The 26,355-nt window shown below is 44.6% G+C and overlaps 1 non-coding gene and 1 pseudogene across 1 annotated transcript; both read left to right on the forward strand.

Moving 5' to 3' along the window:
* Window positions 1–793: 793 nt before the first annotated feature.
* On the forward strand, window positions 794–25,987 carry LOC121273952 (annotated as a pseudogene).
* On the forward strand, window positions 18,639–18,781 carry LOC121273953. Its single transcript, XR_005942133.1, has one exon. It is a non-coding gene; the product is annotated as a U4 spliceosomal RNA (small nuclear RNA).
* Window positions 25,988–26,355: the final 368 nt, after the last annotated feature.

Genomic DNA, 26,355 nt, shown 5'->3' on the forward strand with positions numbered 1-26,355 from the left:
GTGACAGGTTATCAGAGATAGGTGAGGTACAGATTTCAGGTGACTATCAGATCAGCCATAGTCTTATTAAATGGCGGAGCAGGATTGAGGGGCCAAATGGCCTAATCCTACTCCTTTTCCTTATGTAGTGCCAAGAATGTGGAACCCATTACCAGTAGATTTCGAGATCATATCTGAGCTGAAAATGTGTAGGTAAATTCACACTGTAAACAGATTGTTCACCATCTGGAATTGGAAAGGGATTCACTCTCATCCCATTTACTGACACAGGAACACAGTCTTGCTGGTGCGAGACCATTCAGATACTTCACGTGTGCAAAGGGCTTTCTTCAGTTTTCCCACAAGTTAACACTCCAACTTTAAAAGTTCAAAAGATTTGATCCACAATCGGAGAAATGATAATAGCATGACACGGTTTAAATGTTCCACGTATAGGGGGAAAAGTCACGAGCTCATCCCCATCTGCTGAGACTGCACTGAGTTCAGATTTAACTGTAGGATTATTATGTCCAGGTGAGAATTGTGGTGGAGCCCTGAGCAATTTGGCCACTGCATCAATTGATTCAACAATTTTATGTCTTGTCCCTATGTCACCAATCGTATTCTGAATACAGGACATATGTTTCTGCTCTATAATATGGTCTTTCAATGGCGGAGCGGAGACCCAGGATTAACTGCGAGACAGAATGTGCCCTATTCTCACTCCAGCAGCTCCCTGCGCGTGCGCATTGCTGCGTGTGGTGGGGCATGCGCATTTCGTCTGTTTCATGAGAATGCGCAGTGCTGGTCTGTGACTGAAGCTGATCAGAGCGGGTGAGAGAATGTCGAGCGGAGCAAACTAACAGAGTTAGTGGGTGTGTGAGGAGGAATGGAGCCAGCGGAGTTGGCAGAGAGGCTTCATAAAAACATAGTGCAGGCCGCAGACTCCAAATAACAAGGTACCGGTCTTGGGTTTGCAGAGAACGGGCCGAAAAAGTCTGGATTTCTCCCTTCGGCAGGCCCGGGGTAACGGCCGCCATCTTTATAGGGGGCAATGTGCAGCAGGGCGCATGCGCGGTCATCCTGGTCCAAGTAGCAGGAGGAGAGAATGTTGTGAATTTCTAACCTGGACTGACTGGGATGGATTTTGGAAACTCTTTTTCTAGGAGGTTAGAAAGGGAGGATTTACACACAGCAAACTCAAACCAAGAGAAATGTTTGTCTCTTCTCAATTTATGTTCGGGATTGACAATGATGGATTTTGTGAACTTTGTTTACAGGGTGTTAGAGGAGGGTAAACCTGAGGGAGATGAGAAACCAAAACCAAACATCACGTCAAAATCTGAAAGTCACTTGTTTCACCAGGACCTGAATATCACCAGCCTTTGAAAGTAAGCATTGAGTTCCAGGTCATTATCAGTCACTGTGTAAAGTAAACTCTTCCTTGCATCCGCCTTGTGGAACTTGCCCCAAATCTTAAAACTCTGTCCCTTAATCCTTTCATAATCAGCTAATGGGAGCAGCTTTTATTTAACTACCTTTCTTAATCCTGTACCCCTCTATCAAATCTTCCCTCAACCTCCTTTACTCCAAGGAGAACAACCCCAGTTTCTCGAACCTCATCTTAAAGTTGAAACCCCTCATCTCTTGAACCATTCTGGTTAATCTCCTCTGTACCCTTACATCCTTCACAACGTGTGGTGATCACTAGTTTGCACGGACCCAGATGTTCTGTTTTTGTGCCTGTGACATCATCACACATTGACAATTACACTGTGACATCATCACACATCGACAATTACACGCTGACTTCACTCGGCTCCCCGGGTCTTTCCTCAACTGGGAGATTTTTCTCTGTCTACAGTGCTTCTGATACCTTTCTAGCTGCAGGCTCCAGCAGGAGATTTTAAAATTGAAAACTGAAACTGTTTCAGAGTTGATTGTTTTTCACCATCCACCTACAATTTAGAGCTTTTAGGTCTATGCTCTGTATCTGTGAGAGGCTCCATGGCTTTGGGGCTGGTGTGGCTCCTTTACTGTGGATCTGAATCCATGTTCATCCTTTGATCTGTTTCACCTCTGCCCACCCTGATCACTTCGCTGCCATTTTTTAACTTCCCCTGTCTCTAATAATGGATGTATTTGAGTTATGTTTAATATTTTACTGTTACAAGTGTCAATTGTGTCTAAATGAGGTTTCCAGCACTGTCCACCCCCCTGACCATGTGCTGCTGGCTTCCCACAGTATCTTTCACAGTCAGGAATTGCTTTTCCTGACCTATAGTCCATTTCTATTCCACTTCTGAGCTTATCTTGACCATCAAATTCTGCACCATTTTTACTCCCTGAGAGGAGACGATGGTGTAATGGTATTGTCACTGGACGAGTAATCCAGAGACCCAGGGCAATATCCCAGGGACCCGGATTCAAATCCCGTCATGGCAGATGGTGGAATTCCAATTCTATGGAAAAAATCTAGAATTAAAAGTCTAATGATGACCAATGATGATTGTTGTAAAAACCCACCTGGTTCACTAATGCCCTTTAGGGAAGGAAATCTGCTGTCCTTAGTCTTGGCCTACACGTGACTCTAGACCACAGCAGTGGTTGACTTTTAACTGCCCTCTGAATGCTGGCCTGAGTGATGCCCACGTGAATTTAGAAAAATCATTCTGCAAACCTTCAAACGTTAACTCTGTCCCTCTCCACAGATACCAGCATCTATTGTGATCCCCAGTTACCTGTGGAGAAAATGATGTTTGACTTTCTTGAACCGCTGCAGTCTGTGTGGTAAATGTGCTCCCACAATGCTGTTAGGTAAGGAGTTACAGGTTATTCACCCAGCGATGATGAAGGAACAGTGATATATGTCCAAATCAACAGCAACAATGTGTATTTATATGGCACTTTCAATGTAAGACGATATTCCAAACATTTCACAGAAAGGTTAAAAGCAAGGTTTGACACTGAGCCAAACAAGGAGATATTGGGGCAGGTGACCAAACGTTTGGTCAAAGAGGTAGGTTTTAAGGTGTGTCTTAAAGGAGAAAAATGAGGTAGAGAGGAAGAGAGTTTTGGGGAGAAAATTCCAGGGCTTGGGGCCATGGAAACTGACAGAATGCTCAGCAGGTCAGAACGAAAGGAGCACAAACATCTCAGAGGGGTTGTGAGGCTGGATTACAGTGATAGGGAGGGGCGAGACCAACATGGAATTTCAAAAAGTGGATGAGAGTTTTAAAATGTAGGTGCTTCTTATCCTAGATCCTTTGTAGGTCAGTGAGCACATGGGTGATAGGTGAATAAGACTTGGTACGAGTAATTCTCTGCCCCACTCCCACTCTGACCTCTCTGTCCTTGGCCTCCTGCACTGTTCCAATGAAGCTCAATGGGGGCTCGAGGAACAGCAGCTCATCTTTCAATTTGGTACTTTACAACCTTCCGGATTCAACATCGAGTTTAGCAGTTTCTGCAGCAACAGTGAGTTGTCAGGATCTGGAACATTTTACCTGAAAAGGTGCTGGAACCTGATTCAATTGGGAATTTTAAAAGGGAGTTGACAGGGATTTGGGATTGAGTACCTTACAGGGTTACAAACCGAAAGTGGGTGTGTAGGACTAAACACGACAGCTCTTTCAAAGAGACAGCACAAGCACAAAGGGTTGAATGGCCTCCTGGCTGTAAGTTTCTATGATTCTAGGAGTTGGCCATTTAGCCCCTCGAGTCTGTCCCACCATGCAATCAGATCAGGCTGATCTGTGACCCTTTGTCTCATGTCCCTTGATTTATACCTTGTGTTAGGAAGGATCTATCAAAGCCTGATTGAAATTGAACATTGATCAAGCATGAACTGCTAATTCAGGAAGAGAATTCCAAACTTCTCCCAACTTTACCTGGAGAAGATTTTCCTAATCTCACCCCTGAAAGGTCTGGCTCTAATTTTTAGACTATGTTCCTCAGTCCTGGATTCCCCAACCAATGGAAATAGTTCCCCTCTATCTACCACACCATTTCCAATTAATATCATGAAAACTTCGGGAAAATCCTCCTCAATCTTCTAAATTCCAGGGAATACAAACCTCACAGTGAGATGATGAATATTGGCAGAACGAATAGGGTACTCAATGGTACAGTCCTAAAGAGTGCGTAGGGACTTGGGGAACCAGGGGTTAATGTGCATACACGTTTGATGGTGAAAGGACATAATGAGAGAGCAGTTTGCAAAATATATGAGATCGTGGGTTTCGTAAGCAGATTTAATGTGTATAAACGCAGGGAAAAAATGCTGACCCATTATAAAGCTCTGGTTAGGTCACAACAGGAGTATTGCATCCAGTTCTGGTCTCCACACTTTAGGAAAGGGGTGATGCAGAGGAGATTTACCAGAAGGTTCCAGGAAAAAGGGAATTTGGTTACAAAGTGAGATTGGAGAAGCTGAAGTTGTTCTTCTTGGAGTTACAGAGTTGAGGGGAGATTTGTTAGAGGTGAACAAGATTGTGACAGGTTTAGATAAGGTGGACAAAGAAAATGTTGTTTCCAATTGGTGATGGTACAAGGATTAGGGAGTCACAGATTGAAGGTTATGGGCAACAGATACAGGGCAAATGCAGGGAGGAACATTTTACACAACAAGTGGTAATAACCCCAAACTCTCTGCCTATGAGCAGGCTGGAAGCAGACATGATCAATGCTTTAAAATTAAATTGGACCAGCATTTAAGAGAAATACATATGCAGGGAGTTGAAGACACAGCGGGGCAATGAGACAGACTAGACTGCTCTACAGAGAGCTGGCATGGAGTCAATGGGCTGAATGGCCTCTTTCTGTGCTGCAATGACTCTGACACGTTTGTTTGACCTCATAATTTAACCCTTGGAATCCAGCTGTTATTCAGGTACATCTGCACTCCTCTCCCACTAAGGCCAATATAGTTAATCCTTCCTAAGGTGCTGCCCCTAACTGAACACAGTATTCCTGTTCTGATGAAAGGTCATGTTGACCTGAAACATTAACTTTGTTTCTCTCACAGATGCTGCCAGACCTGCTGAGCACTTCCAGCATTTTTTTTTTTACAGTGGTTTAGGTGCAGTCTACCCAGGGTTTTGAAAATCTCGGTGCTTTTCCCACAAACGGAACAGACAAATCTTTTTCCTTCCACAGTCAAAGTCATTTAGATCCTGATGACTCAAGTGACTCTGTCAGACCTTGATGTGATGTGTGGTTTGAGTTTCCCCATCTGCAAATCCTTCCCATTGGAAATCCTGTAAAAAGGAGATTATAAAAAAATTCCCTGTCAGTCAGGGGTAGATATTGAGAAGAGACAAACATTTCTCTTGGTTTGAGTTTGCTGTGTGTAAATCCTCCCCTTCTAATCCTCTGGAAAAGGAGTTTCCAGACACTCGGTGTAAACTCGGCTCCGGGAGTTTCTAATCCGGGTGTGGAGTCCTACACTGGGTGTTTGTGAACCCTCCCAGTCCACCCTCCAGCTCCATTCCTCTCCTGCACTCCGCCCTTTCTCACTCGCTGGACTTTCACCCGACCGTCTTCATCCTAGTTCCGCACAGGTACTGCGCATGCTTCAATGCAAGTCTGGCCACGCCCCTCATTCACTCCAAATGGTCGGAGGACCAGCCGCTCACGCTCCATCCTCCAGGCCCGCCCCCTCTTTCTATTGGTCCGGAGCCGCCGTCAATCATTGTGAGCTGGAGCATGTGCAGAGCGTGAAGTGAGATGTGGGGAGAGCTTGAGTGAGCGGATTTAAAATTTGGGATTTACAAAGACCGAGTGTGGACTGAGAGCTGGAAAAAAAAAACCCGTGAGCATAGATAGGGCTGGCGGGTAAGATGGGAGGCTTTATGGATTCACGGTCTCTGTCCTAAACCCTCAATAAGGAACCATCCGTCCAACCACAGATTACGCTATTTCTCAGGAAGTAGGCCAAGATAAAGGCTGCCATTTTGGAAGGGGCAAGCAGCGCAGAGCGTATGTGCGGTCACCATATTTTTAGGGGGCAATGTCCAACAGGGAGCATGCGTGGGCGCCATCTTTACAGAAGTTGCAGACCCGGATGAATGACCCGCAGGAGGGACGATAAATCAGAGATAGAGTTTGGTGTGAAATCAATGGGTTGTTGTAAAACAGGAGATCAGGGTAACAGTCAGAAACAACAACTTCTAGTAACATCATAAATCATCCCAGTGAACTTCACAGGGAAATTATAAAACAAAGTGTGACATCCAGACACAGAAAGAGGTGTCCAAAATACTTAAACAGTTGCTTGGTTGTAAAAAATTTGATCATTACTGAAAAAAGAGACAAGCTGTCAAAGCTTTTCGACTTGCACTCACCAGGACATCCACAAGAATCCCAAATTTCAAAGGGAACCACAATTTCTACTGTATGAGAAAAGGATGCAGATTGTTTGGCCCGTCAGCTCTGATTGGTTGTTGCCATAGAGAACACAGCCAGTAGCTGTCATCCCCTGTGCTTTTGTTTAATTCTACAATAGACCCTGTGCCTGGACTTGTTCCTTCTGCCTGCGGAGGACAGGCCCCTGTGGATGAACATATGTAGCTTCTAGCAAGTGTAAATGAGCCACATTATGAGCCCGACTGATAATTTTTGAAATTTGATATTCTTCCCTCTATCCTGATGAGTACAAGATAAAACGTTTTGACAAAATGTCTTTTTTTATTAATACTCAATTGTCTTAAAGGGGAAAAGTGTGGTAGACCTAGGGAGAGAATTTCAAAGCTTGGGGTCAAGGGAACTGAAGGCACGGATGCTTATGGTGGAGCAATTAAAACAGGGATGCTAGAATTAGAGCAGTGCAGATATCATAACTGGTTGTGCAGGAGATTGCAGAGATTGGGAGAGAGGAGGCCATGGGAGGATTTGAAAACAAGACAGAATTTTAAAATCAAGTTGCTGCTTGAACGGGATCCAAGAAAGGTCAGGGAGTGGGCCGAGCTGTGAGTGAAGACACAGACAGGAAAAATATGGATGTCTTCAAGGTTACGGAGGGTAGAATGTCGGAGACCAGCCAGGAGTGTGTTGGAATGGTTGAGTCTGGAGTTAAAAATGGCAGTGATGAGGGTTTCAGCAGCAGATGAGACACTCCTGAGACAGGGGTGAGGTCAGGTGATATTACGGAGGTGGAAACAGGCAATCTTAGTGATAGCACAGACATGAGGTCAGCAACTCATTTCGAGATCAAATGTGACACCGAGGTTGTGAACAGAATGGTTTAATCTCAGACTGTTCTCAGGGAGAGGGATGGAGTTGATATCTGGGAACTGGAGATTGGAGCAGGGGCTGAAAACTGTGTCTTCAGTCTTCTCAGTGTTTAATTGGAGTTAATTAATCATCAGGAAGAGAAACAGGAACCAGAATGGGTCATGAGATTGATCCCAGGTTTAACTCAGAGAGGGAGAGAAGGAAGGAAACCTTGGGACTTTTGGAGAAACCACCTCCACGATCACTCATTAAGTCTCCACACAATAAGTTTTGGACACAAGGTTAACATCTGCTATTCTGCCTGGTCAGTCAGAGGGTTTCAGATTAATGTTTTGTCACGAGTAATCACTGGAGTGAATGATCAGACATAATGTCACCTTCAGTTGTAGAAATTTGTTAAAAAGATACAGAAATAATTGCCCAAAACTCTGTTTGGATTTCAGCACAGGGAGGAGGGAGAGTGTGTGGGATGGGGATTTGCAGCTTTCAGGGAACAAGAGAGGAAAAAAAGTTCTGTAGAAACTAGAATTGTCTGTTCTGAATTTCTATCCTGTCCTTACAGTGATGACTCTTGTAAACTCCTTTTACAGAGAATTACAAGGGGAGGAATTTCAGGCAGGAAACTCAAACCAAACATCACATCAAGATCTGACAGAGTCACTCGATTCATCAGGACCTGAATATCATCACCTTTGAATGTGGAGGGAGAAATGTTTGTCTGTTCTGTCTGTGGGAAAATATTTCAGACATCAGTGTAACTGGAAAAGCACCGAGACACACACACACCCGAGTGAGAGTGTTCCAGTGAACTGACTGTGGAAAGAGCTTTAACCAGTTATAAAGCCTGAAATAGCATCATATCATTCACAGCGGGGAGAAACTGTACATGTCTTCTCTGTGTGGACGAGGCTTCAACTGATCATCTAACTTGGAGAGACACAGGGACACCTGCACCATGGAGAAACCGTGTAAATGTGAGGATTGTGGGAAAGGATTCAATTGTCCATCCAAACTGGAAATCCATCGACACAGTCACACTGGGGAAAGGCCGTTCGCCTGCTCCAAGTGTGGGAAGGGATTCAAGTGGTTATCCCACCTGCTGAGACACCAGCAAGTTCACACTGGAGAGAGACCATTCACCTGTTCCCAGTGTGGGAAGGGATTCACTCGGTCATCCCACCTGCTGAGACACCGGCAAGTTCACACTGGAGAGAGATCATTCACCTGCTCCGAGTGTGGGAAGGGATTCACTCAGTTATCCACCCTGCTGACACACCAGCGAGTTCACACTGGAGAGAGACCATTCACTTGCTCCGATTGTGGGAAGGGATTCACTCAGTCATCCCTCCTTCTGACACACCAGCGAATTCACACTGGAGAGAGACCATTCACCTGCTCCGAGTGTGGGAAGGGATTCACTCGGTCATCCCACCTGCTGACACACCAGCGAGTTCACACTGGAGAGACACCATTCACTTGCTCCCAGTGTGGGAAGGGATTCACTCAGTCATCCCACCTGCTAATACACCAGCGAGTTCACACTGGAGAGAGACCATTCACCTGCTCCGAGTGTGGGAAGGGATTCACTCGGTCATCCCACCTGTTGACACACCAGCAAGTTCACACTGGAGAGCGACCATTCACTTGTTCCCAGTGTGGGAAGGGATTCACTCGGTCATCCCACCTGTTGACACACCAGCAAGTTCACACTGGGGAGAGACCATTCACCTGCTCCGAGTGTGGGAAGGGATTCACTCGGTCATCAAACCTGCTGACACACCAGAGGCTTCACACTGGGGAAAGACCATTCACCTGCTCCCAGTGTGGGAAGGGATTCACTCAGTCATCCCACCTGCTGACACACCAGCAAGTTCACACTGGAGAGAGAGCATTCACCTGCATGGTATGTGGGAAGGGATTCACTGGCTCTTCTAACCTACTGACACACCAGCGAATTCACACTGAGGAAAGGCCATTTAGTTGTACTTCCTGTGGAAAGAGATTCAGGACTTTATTCAACCTCAAAGTGCACCAGCGAATTCACACTGGGGAGAGGCCTTTCACCTGCTCTGAGTGTGAGAAAGGATTCACTCAATCATCCCACCTGCTGAAACACCAGCGAGTTCACACAAGGAGAGGCCGTTCAGCTGTACTTCCTGTGGAAAAGGGATTCAGCCTTCATTCCACCTCAGTGTACACCAGTGAATTCACATTGGAGAGAGACCATCCACCTGCTCCGAGTGTGGAAAGGGATTCACTCATTTATCCAACCTGTTGAGACACCAGCGAGTTCACACTGGGGAGAGGCTGTTCACATTCTCCGAATGTAGGAAGGGATTCACTTGCTCATCCCACCTGCTCAGACACCAGCAAGTTCACAAGTATCTGCAGGGGTTGGATTCTGCTGTTATTGCTGCTGTTAATCACATCCAGAACTGAACCATGTTCATTCTGATAGTTGTGGTTTGTTTCTGCTGATGTTAATAATCCCTGTAACTGGGCTGAAGTTTAATATCTTGATGTCTGTTAAATAAATCAGCTTTGTTTCAAACTCTCAGGACGTCGAGTCCTTGATTTCTCCAGGATAAGAGGAGACGAATCGATGTCTTTTTCCCAACTGCTCCATTTTTGGTTCTTTTCTCCTTTCTGACCCTTGATTCTTTCAGTTCTCAGACCTTTGGTTACTCTCATGGATAAGTCCCAACTCCCCACACCTCCCAGAGAGCCTTGGGATCCAGGGAAGTATCAGTATTAAAAACAGAAAATGCTGGAAGTAACCAATACTTTTCCAAGTGTCAGCTGATTTTCTCCCATATTATTGTCTCCAGCCTTTCCCCACCACTGATGTGAAGCTGATTGTCCTGTACTTGCAGTGTTTTTGAACAGGGGTGTAACATTTACAATCTGTCAGTCCTTTGACACCACTACTATATAAGGAGGATTGGAAGATTGTGACCAGAGCCTCCACAAGTTCCATGTGAAGGATGCTGTCTCTGACAGTGCAGCAGTCCCTCAATGTCACCCTGGAATGTCAGCCTAGATAATGTGCTCAGGTTTATTAATATTTCCTCTTGTTATTGATGTGGATCATTAAGAAATAATGGACTCTTATGATGTCATCCAGTCCCAGTGCAATGATGTCATCCAGTCCCAGCGCGATGATGTCATCCAGTCCCAGTGCAATGATGTCATCCAGTCCCAGTGCGATGATGTCATGAAGACTATTACATACCAGCGGAGCCTTAGTGGTGAAAACAGTTTTGTTCGAGATGGCAGCAAGTCCATTACTGATAGATCAGCAAATGAAATTAATGGGAAAGAAAGTGAGGCAGCTCATGGACATCAGGAATAGTGTTGTGAATTATGAAGAAGAACGTGTACAGTATACATGTCCCGTCTCCCAAAAAGCTGCCCCCATCTCCTGACACTCTGCCCCCATCTCCCGACACTCTGCCCCCATCTCCCGACACTCTGCCTCCATCTCTCGACACTTTGCCCCATCTCCCGTCTGTCTGCCCCCATCTCCTGAAACTCTGCCCCCATCTCCTGACACTCTGCCCATCTCCCAACACTCTGCCCCCATCTCCCGACACTCTGCCCCCATCTCCCAACACTCTGTCCCCATCCCCCGACATTCTGCCCCCATCTCCCGACACTCTGCCCCCATCTCCCGACACTCTGCCCCCATCTCCCGACACTCTGCTCTCATCTCCCAACACTCTGCCCCCATCTCCCGACACTCTGCCCCCATCTCCCGACACCCTGCCCCCATCTCCTGACACTCTGCCCAACCCCCGACACTCTGCCCCCATTACCCGACACTCTGCCCAACCCCCGACACGCTGCCCCCAACTCCCGAGCAGTCTGCCCCCATCTCCCGAGTAGTCTGCCTCAACCTCTGCTGAACCCACACAGGATGCACCATGTTGAAAGCAGAGGAAAGGACTGGACGAGAAATTGTAATTCACCAAGGATGTGCACATGGGGGCTTGACAAAATATTACGTTTCCTATTTTGAACAATGACACATAAAACACATTGATTGCGACCATTTCCAGCTCTTGTCCATTCTGACATCCCATGGGCCAGCTTGCCCTCTCACTGGGTTCATGCTGAATGTCAATCCAGGCTGGGAGCCATTGGGTGGATGAGTGGGTGGAGGAATGTTCAGTTCACAGGGAGGGGGTTGGGGGGAGGGGGGTTGGTGCTGGTGGTGGGAAGTGTTCATTCTGAAGGAGTCCCACCTGAAACAGTGACTATTAACTTATCACTTTCTGATGGTGAGTGACCTGCTGTGTTTGTTCTGTTCAGTATTTCAGTATTTATATACTTTTTAGCTTTGCTAAAACATGTTCTTGTTCTAACACTGAAATCCAGAGGATTTTAACTCTGTTAAAGTCAATCCCCATCGAGTACACAGGAGGACTCAACTGGTCCAAACTTTTTATGGTATCAATAAACCAAGATCCAACAAGATGTTTATTTGGGGAATTGTTTTTCTCTGAGACCTGGGATGGTCAAACTATGACCCAAAGTTCAGCATTGGGCTTGAGCCTGGACTATGGGGCTCACATACATCATTACCTTCATCCCCGATTTTAATCTATTGGTGCCCGGGCCTTCAGCTGCCTGGGCCCTCAGCTCTGGAATTTCCTCCCTAAACCTCTCCACCTGTGTAATTCACTTTCCCCCTTTCAGACACTCCTTATAACTAACCTCCTTGACCAAGCAGTTGGTCATCTGACCTAATATGTCCTTATGCCCCTGTGAAAATTCTTGGGACAATGCATTACGTTAGAAGCTCGATATAAATATAAGTTGTTGCATTTGTTGTTGTATTTCAGTCAGACCTGATCACTTATTGAGTCTGTATCAGTGTAACTCAGATAGACACAGTTTGTGTCATAGTTCAGTGAGACCTCATCACTTACTGAGTGAGTGGGTCAGTATGAATGTAACTTGGATAGACACAGCTTGTGTCATAGTTCAGTGAGACCTGATTACTTACTGAGTGAGTGGGTCAGTATCAGCATAACTCAGATAGACTCAGGTTGTGTCATAGTTCAGTGAGATCTGATCACTTCCTGAGTGAGTGAGTCTGTATCAAAGTAACTTGGATAGACACAGCTTGTTGGAACAGATCAGGGGAGAAGGAAGCTCTGAATTAATCACTGGATTTTCTGTTCTCCACAGTTGAGAAAAAGCTGATTCTTTCCAAACATCCAAATGACGAAGCAAGTTATTAAAGATGATTTGTTGTTTTGAGTTGAATTATTTGGTAGAATTAGAGTGAAGGAGTGGGATTGACCCACAGACTGAACCACCAATTTAAGGACAGGAAGAGAGAGAATTTGGAAAGGGGGAAAGAATTAGTAGGTGACTGGGCACTGTATCTGGAACAATGAGCAGAGAGGGGGAGGAGTGTGTGGGACAGGGATTTATAGATTTGGGGGAATGAAAGGAGAAAGAATATTCCATAGAAACTAGAATAGTCTGTTCTGAATTTCTATACTGTACTGATAGTGATGGCTTTTGTCAACTCTGTTTACAGGGGATTAGAGGGAGAGCATTTTCAGATGGGAAACTCAAATCAAAAACCTTGCAAGATCTTATAAAATCACTGAATTCATATCTGATCAGCCTCTGATTATGGAAGGAGAATTGTTTGTCTGTTCTGTCTGTGTGGAAATATTTAAATCATCAGTGTGACTGGAAAATCAGTGGGATACACACACACACACACACACACACACGAGTTGGAACCGCATCTCGGGGTCAAATCTGACATCAAGTGTGCAAAAAGTCTGGTTTAGATTCAGACAGTTGTGAGGAAGAGGAATGGAGCTGGTAGCTCGGGGATGAAAACAATGGCTTCAGTCTTCCCAATACTTGATTGGAGGAAATTTCTGCACATTCACCATTGGATATCAGACAAACAGTCTGATAATTTAACAAAAGTGGAGAAGTGGAGAGAGGTGGTGGTGAGGTAGAGCTGGGCACTGTCAGTGAAAAACTTGATAACTGACATTGTGTCTTCAGATGATGTCATTGTGGGGAACATGTTGATGAGAAATAAGAGGAAGCCACAGCTGGATCCTCTGGGGGACACCAGAGGTAACTGTGGGAATGGGAAGGGAAGACATTCCAAGTGAATCTCTAGCTATGATTAGATAGAGAAGAATGGAACCAGGAGAGATTGAGGCCGAAATGATATGAGGCATGGTTGTATTGAATGGCGGGGCAAGCTGGAGGGGCTGAATTACCTACTCCTGCTCCTAGTTCTTATTTTCTTATGTAAGGTACATAACAGGCTGATGATAATAGTACCTGTTTTAAACAGTGAAAGACAATGAAGGATTGGCACCGATAAAAGTGTCCTTCAACTAGCCTGGTACCAAAATCTCATTCGAGAAATGACAAGAAAACACATTGAATTTGCTCTATGTCTTGACTTCAAACGAACAGGATACAAGGTAAGAAAATATATTTCTCTGGATTGGGTTATAAAATGGCAGAATGAGCGTGAGAAAACAACCATGCTGTTGGGAAATATAACATTATAGGAAGTTGCACTTCTCGGTTTGGCATGCTGCTTTGAAATAGTGGCAGCGATTGTTTGATCAGGAGTGATATTTCTGCTGGTTTGAACATCAAGCAGAAAAACTTATCCTTTTATCCCCCACATTTAGCCTCGCAGCATCATCCCTTTAGTCAGTTTATTCCTTGTGCCTTGCATCTTATCACTGTCCATCAGTAACAGAAACAGAATGAGGACAACTGCAATTATTGTGGCAACAATCTGAAACTTCAGCTTGTTAATACCAGCTTTAGGAATCTTGCAACTCACCTTGGTACATGTTTCCGTGGTGTAATTAGTTACTATTTGTAACAATTGTATGGGAGATCGGTAGATCGAGAACAGTCAAATATTTTCTCTTTTTACCCCCTTGGATATTGACTGCGGCATAGTTCCAGGCATTTTTATGTGTCCTTTCACTGCTAGAAAATATTCCCTAAAATTTGACGATGCTGCTGTTATCCATTAACTCTTCAGCTAAACAATATCTTGTTTTTCACCCCCAAATGGGACATGGAGAAAACGCGGTTGTGATGATACAAACCCGCGTTCAAATTCAGAAATGAGGAAATACAGTTTAGTTCATGGATGGAAGAATCTGAGGTTGTTCTTTTTAAAGCTGAGAAGGTAAAACAGGAATTGTGATCGAGCTGATTAAAATCATGAAAGGTTCAGATAGAGAAATTAAAGAGAAACTGCTTCAATGGATGAAGGGTCGATAACCAGATGGCACTGATTTAAGATGTGTATCGGAAGTACCACAGGCTATAATGTGTTTTATTTAAAATGGAAAGTGATTTATTGGAAATCACTGCCTAATAGGATGGTGCAGACAGAATGAATTGCAGCCTTGAAAAGGGAAGACGAGAAGGAGGAAAATCTGCAGTAATGTGGGGAAAGGGTGCGGATGTGGGACTGGTTGCACAGCTCTTACAGTCACAGTGGGTCAAACCATCTCCTCCTGTGTGGGGAAAGGGTGTGGATGTGGGACTGGTTTCACAGCTCTTGCAGACACAGTGGGTCAAACCATCTCCTCCTGTGTGGGGAAAGGGCGTGGATGTGGGACTGGTTTCACAGCTCTTGTAGACACAGTGGGTCAAACCATCTCCTCCTGTGTGGGGAAAGGGTGCGGATGGGGGACTGGTTTCACAGCTCTTGTAGACCCAGTGGGTCAAACCATCTCCTCCTGTGTGGGGAAAGGTTGTGGATGTGGGACTGGTTACACAGCTCTTACAGACACAGTGGGTCAAACTATCTCCTCCTGTGTGGGGAAAGGGTGCAGATGTGGGACTGGTTGCACAGCTCTTGCAGACACAGTGGGTCAAACCATCTCCTGTGTGAGGAAAGGGTGCGGATGTGGGACTGGTTGCACAGCTCTTGCAGACACAGTGGGTCAAACATCTCCTCCTGTGTGGGGAAAGGTGTGGATGTGGGGCTGGTTTCACTGCCCTTGTAGGCACAGTGGATCGCACCATCTCCTCCTGTGTGGGGAAAGGGTGTGGATGTGGGACTGGTTGCACTGTCCTTGTAGGCACAGTGGGTCAAACCATCTCCTCCTGTGTTGTACTTTCCTGTGACTCCGCAATTTGACTCACTTCTGAAAAATGGATCAGACCATTTCAGAAAGTTATAGTCAATTCAATATTAAGCTCTCATCTCACTTTGATCCTTCATTCACTTTCAGCTGCTGAGACTCCAAGTAATAGAATTCACTCCCTCAAACTCTCCACCTCTGTCCACTCTCTCTCTATTCCTTTAAGATACTCCTTAAAACTTACCCCTTTTACCACGTTCCTGGCTACCCATCCTAATATCTCCTTCTGGGTGGGTCACGATCAAACTTTGGGAATGCTCCTGTGAAGTGCTTTGCGGTGTTTTATTGGATTAAATGTTAATCAGTGAAAATTGTTGTTGTTCAGCTCCACACGGTAGGATTGGAGCTGAGGGGACAGAAAGGATCCAGCTCAGTCAGTGACATTCTGCCTCATGTGTGGAAGTACAGCTCGGGAGAAATACCTGAACATTTGGGCTCTATTCCTGAGCTGGATGAGTTGTTTTCTCCGTGGAGACTATGAAATGTAGTGACAGAGTCAGTGATTGAAGCAGAGACCAGGGCAACATAGAAGAACAGGTTAAAAAGGTGATGGAATGACAGGGGGAGAAAGAGCGTGGCGGATTGGCGGGTCTGTGAGATTAGGACTAATTCTGTTGGGGAATCTATACATAGACTTGTTGGAGGTGACAGTCGGTTTCTGTTTGGTAATATTTCTGAAACTTTTGGATGTCAAAAACGCATCAATGGATAAACGGCAACATGAAACATGGGTACAGTAGATGAAGATTCACTAATAAATTAACCTCCCACTATTATGAAAACCCATTTATCATTCACATGGATTGGGACAGACTTTGGTAAACTAAGATGTCATGGGAATGTGTTAATTATTAATATCACCCATGGTGATTCCAGGTTAAATTACCACCAGGAAGTCAGTTACTTAGCGCATCTTTTTCTTACTCTTATTTTATTTATTTTACTTATCTTATTTATTGTTATTTGTCAGTCACATGTAGGCCAGACCAGGTGAGGATGGCAAATCTCCTTCCCTAAATGACATGAGTAATCAGATGTGTTTTTACAAAAGCTGATGATAGTCTCATTGCTTGTGATTACAGATTTATTAATTGAATTTAAATTCCACCAGCTGCCATGGTGGGATTTGAACCTGTGTCCTCAGAGCATGAGCCTGGGCCTCTGGATTACTCATATGGATGTCCAGGCTTTAGAAAGACAGCTCATCCTGAAAAAAAACCTCAACTTTGCATTCAAAATAAAAAAATCGAACATTAGATGGTTATTGCACCAATCATTATAAAACAGACCAGCATTTAACTTTACAAATATGCATAAAGTATTGGCGCCAGTGTCCAGATGTTACACGTCAAACATCACACAACAAATGTCACAATGTGTTACTCATACAAAATCCAAAAAAAAAAACAATTCCAGCTACTAACCTGAAGCCAGATATTTACAAACAGTTACAACTATCATCTTAGTTGGATTTCTCCATTTTGAGCACTGATCTTAAATTCATGGGCCAGTTTAACAGTTAAATGTTACAAATGTGCCACAGCCTTCAGAGGACACGTGTGCAATAATTAAGAATGTCCAGTGAAGATGGGATAGAAGTCACTTCCATTTAATAAAATGTCTTCCTTTAGATTGTATGAAGTCTGCTTAGCACAAAAAAATCACCTAACTCTGAAAGGGGGTGAATATAAAGTTCGAGGTTGCTGATTTAAATTTGATTGCTTTCTTTGCTCGGTTGGAGTCTTCAAAAGATGGGTTGGAAAACACAGGTGGAGCAGCACACACAGGTTAATAAATCAATTAAATAGCAGTGTGTTATATCAGCACATGAATAAATATCATGTTTCAGTACCTTTTAAGTAACATTTTGCTTTCATTTCTCCACTTAATATATTTGAACCAAGTTCAACCTCTGAAAGGTTGTATCATAATTACAACACTGTGGGTGTACCTACACCACAAGGACTGCAGCCGTTCAAGAAAGCAGCTCACTACCACCTTCTCAAGGGCAGGTAGGGATTGGTAATAAATGCTGTCTCACACTCTGTGCATGGATACACAAAACTGAACAACCACTAATCACACATTGAAAACATGGCTGGGATCAAATGAAATTCAGATCTGTCAAAATAATAATTGCAGAAGATGAATCTTGAAATTTAAAAGTGAAAAAAAACAAAGCTGGAAATACTCATCAGCATAAGCAGCTGGGGGGTGCGTGATTCATCAGAACTGCCCTGTCCAGTTCCCAACAATGTATCAACATGAAGCAGAAAACTCTCTTCTCCCTGCTCGCACTCCCACTCACTGAGCCTGAACTGGGTACAATGTGTCAACATGAAGTAGAAAACTCTCTTCTCTCTGATCCCACTGCCCCTCACTGAGTCTGAACTGGGTACAATGTGTCAACATGAAGTAGAAAACTCTCTTCTCTCTAATCCCACTCCCACTCACTGAGCCTGAACTGGGTACAATGTGTCAACATGAAGTAGAAAACTCTCTTCTCCCTGCTCCCACTCCCACTCACTGAGCCTGAACTGGATACAATGTGTCAACATGAAGTGGAAAACTCTCTTCTCTCTGATCCCACTGCCCCTCACTGAGTCTGAACTGGGTACAATGCACAAGGACACATTACTGTGTCCAGAGCTTTTTAAAATTATTATTTATAAATAACATTCAAATTAGTGTTACTATTAGTTATTTTAGAGTGTTTTAACACAACCGTTTAAACTACCCTCTGGGGAGCTTGGACATGTGCTCCCAGCAGACAGGGCATCATTTCACTTCACAAGGTATCATAGGGAGGATTAGCATACTCCCATCCCATAAGCCTTTCCTTCTCATTTCAACATTCTGGCTGATAAATAATGTTTTAATCTACTGACATAATTTTAGAAGATAAGTTACAGCTGATAAATTCAATCCCAGGCGAGAGTGTGCAATGTGCTGAAATCAATTCATTTTTCTCACCACAAGTGTGAACAGTTTGCGGTTGCTAGACCACCACTTGTCCAGGGAGCTTCTATTAACTTTGTGTAGAGGCAGTATTGTAGCTAATGAGGTTTCTGGCATAGTGCACTGAGGGACTGGGAACTGTTTAGAGCCCCTTGGATGTACAGCTCAAAATTATGGTCTGCCAATGATTGTAATATTCATTGTTTGTACTGATACACCTTGTGATTCATGTTGTAAAAGTTGAACCTGATTGTATTTTTGTAATGGTGATTTTGAAATGGTTCAAAATGTTTTTGAAGATTTATGAATGAAGTATATTTTTGCAAAAAAAAAGTTTAACTGAGGCGTCATTATTGCTTATTGAAAACTTTTCCCAATACCCCGCTACGATGACTTGCAACAAAGTCGCTATTAGCAATTTTTGATACTCTCTTTGGAGACTGTTTACAGATGTGAAAAGATAGTAAAATAAACCCAGAAGATTCTGTTAATATTCAGCAGGCAAGGCAGCATCTGTGGAGAGCTGAGCTTTTCAGCATTTAATGGTTGTGTTGATTGAATTCTGTCAGTGCTGGGGTTACTAATGCTGTTTAGATATTTTCATGAAATTGATTGGGTAACACTTGTATCACTAAATATTTTCTCACCATTTCCACGTTGCTGCATTTACCTGAGTGAGGATTCAGTGGGAGTGTTGCTACTTTCATTGATTTATGAAGCTGTCCCCCTGCTGCCATTTAGCTTCTCATTAGAAAACAATTACATCTCCCATGTACTTACATCTTACCCATTAGAAACCTAGAAAGCTATTGGATTCAAACAAACCCATCAACTATTTGCTCTTCCTCAGCTCCGCAGTAAGATAGGGAAAAGCAGAAAGCAGCAGTTATTTGCTCTCCAACTGCCAGCAAGGGAAATTGGCAATTGCAGTTTCAGTCAGTCATTTCCTGCCCTTCTCTGGGATGCAGATACTGCAACAGGGGCTAAATCTCCTGCTGCACCAAGCACAGGCTCAGGAAGTTGCAGGTAGATGATATCCCATTCACAAAACCTCTGAGCAGGATTTACAGAATGCAAGAGTGAGTTAGTCACATATAAAAGTAACACGCCACTTTCTAAATCTTTTCATTGGATGTGTTAATTCATCTTAAGTTCTGCTCGTGGGAAAATGGCTGAAAGAGAGATTGGGAAATCAAAGCTTGAAACCATAGTCCTCTCTCCCACAGCAATACTGATCCTTCCAACATACAGGCATTTGGGGGAAATGAGTTTGAAGTCTCAGATTATCTCCCTCTTGATTTAATTGGATGGATCTAGAAGCACAGGAGAAGATGCAAGAAAGGTTTACTGGAATTATGCTAAAATTGAAAATTTATCTCATTCAAAAGAGATTGAACAGGTTAAAAAGCCTTTCTGTGGAGAAAAGGGTGAGGGATGGCCTCAGCAAAGCCGTTAATTTTAGAAGGGAGTTTGGAAGCTGTTTCCACTTGCGGATAGACAAGAATCAATGTAAATTAGTCACCAAAAAATCCAATGTCCAATTCAGGGGCAACGTCTTTAACCAGAGATAAAAGCAGAAATGATGGAAATACTCAGCATATTTGGGAATTTCTGAGTTATGTTTTCAGGTCTGTGCACTGATTCAGTACTGTTCAGCTGAAAAGTCACAGACCTGAAATTAAAACTATGTTTCTCTCTCCACAGATGCTACCAGAGCTGTTTTAGTTCCAAAATATTGCCTTTTATAGCATCGCCTTTCTCTTTTCTTTGAGTAGAATGTAGAACTCATTGCCAGAAGGATTAGAGATCCAAGTGTGAGCTGGAAAATCCTGTGTAAAGTCACACTACAAAAACATCATTCACCAGCTGAATGTGGAAATAGATTCACTCAATCACCTCATTAGTTGACACAGCAGCAGTCACATCTGATGGAGAAAACTCTGCAAAGGGATTTTCTCAGTTTGGCCACGTGTTAACAATCCAACTTTAAAAGTACAAAGGATTTAATTTGCAACAGTCACGTTCTGACTGACAAGGCAGAGTTTAAATGCTCGGCATATGGAAAGAAAAATCACTTTGTCACCCGGACTGCTGAGAATCCAGTGAATTCACCTCTAACTGCAGGGGCTTGTTATGTTGGTAAGTACACCCAGGACAGAACTTCTTTGGAAGCCTGTGTACTTTGACTGTTCTATTAATTGACTTAATTTCAACCTTTATCTGTAAGCATTCCATCATCATCTGAACATGAAACATAATTTTACATGCAAGAATATCGATCTCCAATGGCGGACCTTTCACCCAGCATTCAGAGTGGGGCAAAAGGTGTTCTATCCAGAATGCTAAGGCAGTGCGCATGCGCATTGCGGAGTGTCATTGGCACCTGTGTATTGCGGTCTCGTACCTGAGCATGCGCAGTGTTGTCCTGAGACTGGAGCCCGAGAGCTGGTGGGCAAATGGCGACTGCAGCAGACAAACAGAGTTAGTGATAAAAACAAAAAACTGCGGATGCTGGAAATCCAAAACAAAAATAGAATTATCCGGAAAAACTCAGCCGGTCTGGCAGCATCGGCGGAGAAGAAAAGAGTTGACGTTTCGAGTCTTCATGGCCCTTCAACAGAACTGAGTGAATTCCAGGAGGGGTGAAATATAAGCTGGTTTAAGGGGGAAGTGGGGGGGGATGTTGGGTGGGGGGAGAGAAGTGGAGGGGGGTGTGGTTGTAGGGACAAGCAAGCAGTGATAGGAACAGATAATCAAAAGATGTCACAGACAAAAGAACAAAAGAACACAGAGGTGTTGAAGTTGGTGATATTATCTAAACGAATGTGCTAATTAAGAATGGATGGCAGGGCACTCAAGGTATAGCTCTAGTGGAGGTGGAGTGGAAAGGCTAGCAGGGCATAAAAGATTTAAAAATAATGGAAATAGGTGGGAAAAGAAAAATCTATATAAATTATTGGAAAATAAAGGAAGGGGGAAGAAACAGAAAGGGGGTGGAGATGGAGGAGGGAGTTGCTGAACTCAATATTCAGTCCGGAAGGCTGTAAAGTGCCTATTCGGAAGATGAGGTGCTGTTCCTCCAGTTTGCGTTGGGCTTCACTGGAACAATGCAGCAAGCCAAGGACAGACATGTGGGCAAGGGAGCAGGGTGGAGTGTTAAAATGGCAAGCGACAGGGAGGTTTGGGTCATTCTTGCGGACAGACCACAGGTGTTCTGCAAAGCAGTCGCCCAGTTTACGTTTGGTCTCTCCAATGTAGAGGAGACTGCATTGGGAGCAACGAATACAGTAGACTAAGTTGGGGGAAATGCAAGTGAAATGCTGCTTTACACAAAAGGTGTGTTTGGGCCCTTGGACGGTGAGGAGTGAGGAAGTGAAGGGGCAGGTGTTACATCTTTTGCGTGGGCATGGGGAGGTGCCATAGGTGGGGGTTGAGGAGTAGGGGGTGATGAAGGAGTGGGCCAGTGTCCCAGAGGGAACAATCCCTATGGAATGCCGCTGGGGGGGTGAAGGGAAGATGTGTTTGGTGGTGGCATCATGCTGGAGTTGGCGGAAATGGCAGAGGATGATCCTTTGAATGCGGAGGCTGGTGGGGTGATAAGTGAGGACAAGGGGGACCCTATCATGTTTCTGGGAGGGAGGAGAAGGCGTAAGGGCGGATGCGCAGGAGATGGGCCGGACACGGTTGAGGGCCCTGTCAACGACCGTGGGTGGTAAACCTCGGTTAAGGAAGAAGGAGGACATGTCAGAGGAACTGTTTTTGAAGGTAGCATCATCGGAACAGATGTGACGGAGGTGAAGGAACTGAGGTGGGACTACAGGAAGTGGGGTGTGAGGAGCTATAGTCGAGGTAGCTGTGAGAGTCGGTGGGCTTGTCATGTATATTGGTGGACAGTCTATCACCAGAGATTGAGACAGAGAGGTCAAAGAAGGGAAGGGAAGTGTCAGAGATGGACCACGTGAAAATGATGGAGGGGTGGAGATTGGAAGCAAAATTAATAAATTTTTCCAAGTCCCGACGAGAGCATGAAGCAGCACCGAAGTAATCATTGATGTACTGGAGAAAGAGTTGTGGGAGGGGGCCGGAGTAGGACTGGAACAAGGAATGTTCCACTTACCCCATAAAGAGACAGGCACCGCCTGGGCCCATGCGGGTACCCATAGCCACACCTTTTATTTGGAGGAAGTGAGAGGAGTTGAAGGAGAAATTGTTCAGTGTGAGAACAAGTTCAGCCAGACAGAGGAGAGTAGTGGTGAATGGGGATTGTACGGGTTAGTGGGTGGGCGGGTGGAATGGAGCCAGCGGATTGGGCTGGTGGCTTCATAAACACTTGGTACAGGCCGCAGAGTCTTAATAAGAAACTACATGTCCCGCGTTTGCAGTGAACAGACCGGAAATGGCTGGGTCTCTCCCTCTGCTCGGCCCGGGGCAGCGGCTGTGCAGCAGGGCGCATGCGCGACCATCCTGGTCCAGATTGCAGTAGGAGAGAATATTGTGAATTTCTATCCTGGACTGACAGGGATGGATTTTGGAAACTGCTTTTCCAGGGGGGTTACAAGGGGAGGATTTACACACAGCAAACTCAAACCGACAGAAATATTTGTCTTTTCACAATTTCTATCCTGGACTGACAGTGACAGATTTTTCTTGTAATCTCCTTTTACAGGATGTCGAATGGAGACGGCAAACTCAACCCAAACATCACATCAAGATCTGACAGTCACTCGATTCATCAGGACCTGAATATTATCGGCCTCTGAGTGCAAGCACTGAGTTCCAGATCACTCAGTCACTCACTGTGTAAAGTTATTTCCTCACATACCCCCTATAGATCTTGCCTCAAATCTTAAGTCTGTGTCCGTAAACCTTTTATATTCAATTAATGTGAACATCTTCATGTTTCTTATCTCAACCTATCATAAACTTATACACCACCATCAAATCTCCCCTCAATCCACTTTACTCCAAGGAGAACAACCCCAGTTTCTCCAAACTAACCTTACAACTAAAATCCCTCATCCCTGACCCTGTTAAATCTCCTCTGCACTTTCTCAAGGACCCTCACGTCTTCCACAATGTGTGGTGATCACTGGTTTGCACAGACCCAGATGTTCTGTGTTCGTGTCTATGACATCATCACACATTGACAATTACACTGTGACATCATCACACATCGACAATTACACGGTGACATCACCCTGCTCCCCGGTTATTTCCTCAACTGGGACATTTTTCTCTGACTCCAGTGCTTTTGATATCTTTCCAGCTGCAGGATCCAGCAACAGATTTTAAATTGAAAAACTGTAATTATTTCAGAGTTGAGTATTGTTGACTATTCTCTGTTGTCTATGAGAGATTTCCTGGCTCTGGGGCTGGTCTGACTCCTTTACTATGGATCTGAATCCATGTCCATCTATTGCTCTGTTTCATCTGCTGCCCTCCCTGATCACCTCTCTGCCATTGTTTAACTTTGTCTCTAATATGTTTGGGATTTTACTGTTCTTTCTGCCAACTGTGTCTAAATGAGGTTTCCACTGCTGTCCATCCCCTGACCATGTGCTGCTGGCTCACCAGCTTTATCTTCCCACAGTATCTTTCAGGAGTTGTTTTTTCTGCGGTATAGTCCATCTCTCTTCCACTTTAGTGCCTAAGTTGACCATCAGATTCTGCCCACCCTAAAATGGTAATTAATTAATTCTATTGTGTAATAGAACGTATCAAGGTATTTCACAGGAGTGTTAGAAAGCAACATTTTACACTGAGCCACCTGAGAGATATCAGGGCAGATGCACAAAACTTCACTGAAAGAGGTAAGTTTTATGGATTATCTTAATGGAGGAAAGTGAGGTAGAGAGGTTTAGGAGGGGAAATTCCAGAGCTTATGGCCTTGGCAGCTGCTGGGGGAGACACAAAAGGGGGAGCAGTTAAAATCAGGAACGCTGAGCAGGTCAGAATTAGAGAAGTGTAGATACCTCGGAGGGTTGTGAGGCTGGAGGAGATTACAGAGGTAGGGAGGGAGAGACCATGGAGGGATTTGAAAACGAGGATGAGAAATTTAAAATTGAGGTTCTCCTTAGCCCAGAGCCTTTGTACGTCAGTGAGTACAGGTGTGATGGGTGAACCAGACTTGGTGCGAGTAAGCAGAGTTCTGGATTACAGGGAGGTTGAATGTGGGACGTCGGCCGGGAGTGTGTTCTGACAGTTAAGTCTAGACAGAACAAAGGAATGGATGACAGGTTGAGCAATTACATACTGGGATATGTGGAGAGTGTGGGAAAGGACTTTGATCAGATTGAATGTTGGAGCAGGCTCGAGGGGCTGAATGGCCTACTCCCGCTCCTATGTCCCATTGAATGCCTGGTTCAGCCTCAGGCAGTTGTCAGGGAGGGTGATGGAGCTGGTGGTCAGGGAATGGAATTTGTAGTGGGGACTGAAGACAATGGCTTCAGTCTTTGCAATATTGAAATGGAGGAAATTTCTGTTCATCCAGTACTGGATGTCAGACAAGTCAGGACGGTGTGTGACTTGGAGGGGATCTTGGAGCTGATGGTGTTCACATACACCTGCTATCCTGGTCCTTTAGGTGGCGGAGGTTGAGGTTTCTGGAGACTTTGTCAAAGTTCTTGGGGTGTTGTAGATATCCCTTCACCCACTGCCTCTCCCACCTCTCTCTCCCTCTGCTCCCACAGAGGCTAGAGTCTTGTGTAAGCTCAGACTGGGTGGCAGGTTCCCTTCCCTGAAGGACATTAGTGAAGTAGTTGGGATTTTATACCAATCCGGCAGTTTTCATGGTCACTTTTTCCTAGTGCTGCCCCACAAATTACCAGATTCATTCAGCTCAATTTCACAACCTGACTTTGTGTTTTTGTGGGTTTTCTCTCACTCCCTTTCTTCTGTTTTAAATCAGGATTTTAGAAGAGGAGGATTTGCAGTCAGAAAAATGAAACTAAACATCACATCAGGATCTGACGGAGTCGCCCAATTTATCGTAACATGAATATTATTGGATTTTGAACATGGAAGGAAAAGGCATCGTTCACAGTGGGGAGAAACCATGGAAATGTGGGGACTTTGGGAAGGGATTCAGATTCCCGTCTGAGCTGGAAACTCATCGCCGCACTCACACTGGGGAGAGACCGTTCACCTGCTCTGATTATGGGAAAGGATCAGTTCATTTATGTGATCTGTTGAGACACCAACGAGCTCACACTGGGGACTGTTCACCTGCTCACAGTGTGGGAAGGGATTCACTTAGTCATCCCACTTGCTGAGGCACCAGCGAATTCATACTGGAGACAGGCCGTTCATCAGCCCTGTATGTGGGAAGGGATTCACTGTGTCCTCTGACCTTGTGAAGCACCAGCGAATTCACACTGAGGAGAGGGCGTTCAGCTGCTCCAGGTGTGGGAAGGGATTCACCTGGTCATCCAACTTGATGAGACATCAGCGAGTTCACAAATAACAAACAGGATTCTGTTATTAATCACATTCAGGACTGAAACATGTTCATTGGGCTCTGTTTCTGCTAATGTTAATGCTGTCTGGCACGCAAGTAATCCTGTGTTATAGCATCACCAGGTTGGCACCTCATTTTTAAGTATGCCCGGTGCTACTCCTGGCATGCTCTCCTGCACTCTTCTTTGAACCAGTGTTTATCCCCTGGCTTGTTGGTAATGGTAGAATGGGGGATATGCTGGGCCATGAAGTAACACGTTGTGTTTGATTACAATTCTGCTGCTGATGGCCCACAGTGCCTCATGGATGCCCAGTCTTGAGTTGCTAGATCTTTTTGAAATCTATCCCATTTAGCACAGCGGTAGTGCCACATAACATGATGGAGGGCATCGTCAATATGAAGGTGGGACTTCGTCTTCACAATGATGGTCACTCCTACCAATATTGACATGGGCAGATGTATAAACTCTGCAGGTCTGACAGCATCTGTGGAGAGGAAGACAGAGTTAATATTTCGAGTCCATATGACTCTTCTTCAGAATGAAAGAAAAATAGAAAA

The sequence above is a fragment of the Carcharodon carcharias genome, assembly GCF_017639515.1.
Source record: "Carcharodon carcharias isolate sCarCar2 chromosome 27 unlocalized genomic scaffold, sCarCar2.pri SUPER_27_unloc_6, whole genome shotgun sequence".
Taxonomy (NCBI): Eukaryota; Metazoa; Chordata; class Chondrichthyes; order Lamniformes; family Lamnidae; genus Carcharodon; species Carcharodon carcharias.